The sequence below is a fragment of the Nannospalax galili genome, unplaced genomic scaffold (assembly GCF_000622305.1).
Source record: "Nannospalax galili isolate Female #2095 unplaced genomic scaffold, S.galili_v1.0 scaffold155, whole genome shotgun sequence".
Classification (NCBI taxonomy): Eukaryota; Metazoa; Chordata; class Mammalia; order Rodentia; family Spalacidae; genus Nannospalax; species Nannospalax galili.
In genome coordinates this window covers 5431306-5434683 of record NW_008339923.1, presented here as the reverse complement: position 1 = coordinate 5434683, position 3378 = coordinate 5431306, and the positions used below count along the sequence as shown (strand labels likewise).

At 42.0% G+C, this 3378-nt stretch overlaps 1 long non-coding RNA gene across 1 annotated transcript in view; it reads left to right on the top strand.

Annotated features, from left to right (window-relative positions):
• The window catches only part of LOC115070651, a 4447-nt gene extending 1362 nt beyond the window's left edge, over positions 1–3085 (top strand). Inside the window, exons 3-4 of the long non-coding RNA XR_003849796.1 lie at positions 1466–1650; positions 2099–3085. This is a non-coding gene — a long non-coding RNA (uncharacterized LOC115070651). The remainder of the gene's footprint in view (positions 1–1465; positions 1651–2098) is intronic.
• Positions 3086–3378: the final 293 nt, after the last annotated feature.

Below are 3378 nucleotides of genomic sequence, written 5' to 3'. Positions count from 1 at the left end.
TGGACAAGATATTAAATTGTGTATTTGAGGCCCAACACTGACTTTGTGATTCCAGTAATTGGTTCCACTGATAAGACCTTTCATTATTACAGCTTAATTTCTCTGAGCCTTAAGTAATCTTTTTAATCTGTAAGAAAACCTGTATCCCTAAGATCAAAAGATTAAGGGGCTCTGCCTAGTAACCAACGCAGATAAAAATGTCACCTAAACAGAAAGAATGTGGAGGCAAGTTGTGTGAGGCAATGTTAATTAACCTCTCAACTAAAGCTTCTTAGATGGTCAATGATGGATTAGAGTGTGTGTGGTGTGTGTGTGTGTGTGTGTGTGTGTGTGTGTGTGTTTTAAATTTCCTACCTACTTTAAGTTCATTTGTAAAAAATTATGTGGTTCATATCTGGAGCTCTTTTCTCACCAGTGTCAGTAACAGAGTAGCCCAACAGTTGGATCATTCATAGAGCAGAGCTATCTACTCTAACAGAGTGCAGTACATAAAGCATAATCACTGTTGGAGTTAATAACCCAGTATCTTTTAAGCCCTTGGGCACTGAAGCAATGCAATGCCCTTGTTTGTGTCTCGGTGGGCCCAAGACACAAACTCTGACTGTCCAAGATGGAAGGAAATTTCCATATTAGCCCCTTTGGTAGACTTAATGTTGGTACCCCCTTCCAGAGAATAATAGTCAGCAAAAGCAGAAAGTAGGGAACAGAGAAGCTAGATGTGCGTGAACTTAGCCCATGTTTCGAACCTAAATTTCTTGAATCAAAAGGAGTAATTTCCTTTATTTTCTAGAGTGTCCAGAAAGATAATGATTAAATATGTATGGTCTCCAGGCACTGAAATTATCTTCCCCCCCCAAAATGAAAAAAATATACATCTCTCCCATTGAGTATCACAGGATTGACCTTATAAGACTTGTCCTTCATCTAGTGCCATCTGGAGTTTGCATCGCTACAGATGCTTATCTTGTCAAAACCCTTTAAAAAGGAAGCTCCATTTATTTCACATTTCTCTCCAAACCAGTTTGGAAGGTCATGGTAGAACTTTGTTTTCAGTATGTGGAGGTTGGGTTCCACTGATCCGCCAGTTTTCCTCTCCATGTGGATTTTCCTCACTTCATGTTCTGGTCCTTGACAAAGGTTAATGACAGTGTGTCTAGAACAGGGGAGGGATTCCACACATTGGATATGGACTCAATTTTAAAATTATTTTATGATGGAGGTAAAAGTTTGTGGAATTTCTCCAGCAGGACTAATAGTTTGTTCAATTAGTCGGTTTTTCCAAAAGGTTTTGCTCTCCCAGGCATGCTCTTTCTTCATAAGCCAGGGTCCTGGCACATCTACTTCTCTGACAGCATGCTCAGTGAGCGGAGGGTAACAGAAGGTTGAGGCCCCTGACAACTTGTGGTACTTTTGTTTCCTGGTATGTCTGTTCTTGCTGCCTGATTTTAATCATTTCGGTCTTCAGTGGTCTGCAGATGTTTTCCCCCACCAGAGGAGGTCGCTACCACGTCTCCTCTATGGAGGAATCCAAGATCTGTTGGCTTGGAGAGCACACATAGTCTTCCTGTGTCTGCACAGCTTGCTCGAGTATCAGTGCCATGGACTCTGGCCAGAGATCTTGAGTAGCTCCTGGAATATCTTCTTACTCAGGTGAGCCATGTCCCCTGTGTGACTCAGACCACCAATGTCATTGATTGCAGACATCACTGTAGTCCTCTCAATGATATCCTTTGCCAAACAGAAGTCTGATTTCTCTTTCTAGCAACTTTACACAAGGATGTAGAACACAAGACTGAAAGAGTCTTGGACTGGAGAGATGGATGAGCGATTAATGCATGTACTGCTCTTATAGAGGATCTGAGTTCAGTTCCCAACCCCCATATCGCATGCCTATAACTCCAGCTACAGGGAATCCAGTGCCCCTGACATCCACAGACACCTGCACTCACGTACACCAAACCACATACAGATCTCTCACAGAGAGAGAGAGAGAGAGAGAGAGAGAGAGAGAGAGAGAGAGATTTTAAAAACCTGACCAACCGGAAAGACTGCCTCCCCCACCCCCTCTAATTTTGTGCTTTTTTTTTCCTTTCTCAAGGAAACATTTCCAAGGAACTTACTCTTGAGAGTGAAATCTGAAGTTGATTTTCTGACCTGCTCTTCTGGTGGCCCAGAGCAATTTTCTACAGAAAGTACATCAAAAACTTGTCTAAATACAAGAACAGATTGTGACTTACTAGACTTTTGTACTAATGCCCGTCAGTGAAGATTGTAAGACATATCTCAAGTGTCATTACCCAACTGGGAAGATAGTTTGAGAATATTTACAGCAATAGTCAGATGCTCCTCTCCAGCCATCAAATATAATATGAACTTTGTGTTTATCCGCACACCCCCTTGTTGCTGGTTTTAGCACATAAGGGTTTTTTTCTGTTGCTTCAAATTTCATTCCCACCTTAAATGATTTAGGGTGGCTTCCATGATTACCTTCTTGAAATGTATTGAATGTGTGATTTCACATGCATTTAGAGAGTACATAAGGAACAGTGGCAAGATACCCATTGACTCAGATCCCCGGGGAAAGCTAAAGTGTGATGCCCTCTTTTTTTTGGTTTTCCGTAACCAAAACATCCCACAGGCTGTGCACTCCAGGGACATGCATGCTTCCCAGAGGCATTTCCACCCTCATTACTGTCGAGTGCTATCTGTAATATGGTACTTCTAATCACAGTAACTGTCACAATGCATGTTGATGAAGCATTGTGACAGTAATGTGCTTGCTTGCCTTTCAAACCAATTTTGAGGTCTTTAGAGAATTCGGAATGTCTGAAATATTGTGAAGGAACAGAGAAAGATGCAGTTTCCTGCCAGTACTTGTTCCGCTGTACAGTGCTATTTTTGCTCAGGTGATACTTTTGCATGCATGCACAAATGTGCTCACATGTGAAAACTCTAAACTTAGGACATTCTGAAGTGAGGCTCCTTAATACTCAGGAACTAAGCAACTCAGAAGTCTCAAGAAGTCAGTGAAACTGGCCAGATGCACAAAACCTTTCCTTCCCCAACTTAAACAGTAGGGACAGCTGACGAGACTGACCTGCCTTCCTCTAGTCTGTCCTTGGTTCTCTATCTGGGGTGAGTAGACATTTGTGTCACTTCGTCTTCCCAGGAAAAGAGTCAAAACAGCCTGGTGTTCTCTCAGGTGATAACAGTGGGCAGAATTTGTCTTCCAGAGTTCAGTGGGCATGAGGCCTAGGGCACTGTCACTGCATTTCAGAGCTCAAGTTTAGAGACTCATGCTAACTTGTGAGCTTTTATAAAACAGATTTACTGAGGCATAACTGACCTACAATAAACTGCATACTTAAAGTATACAAT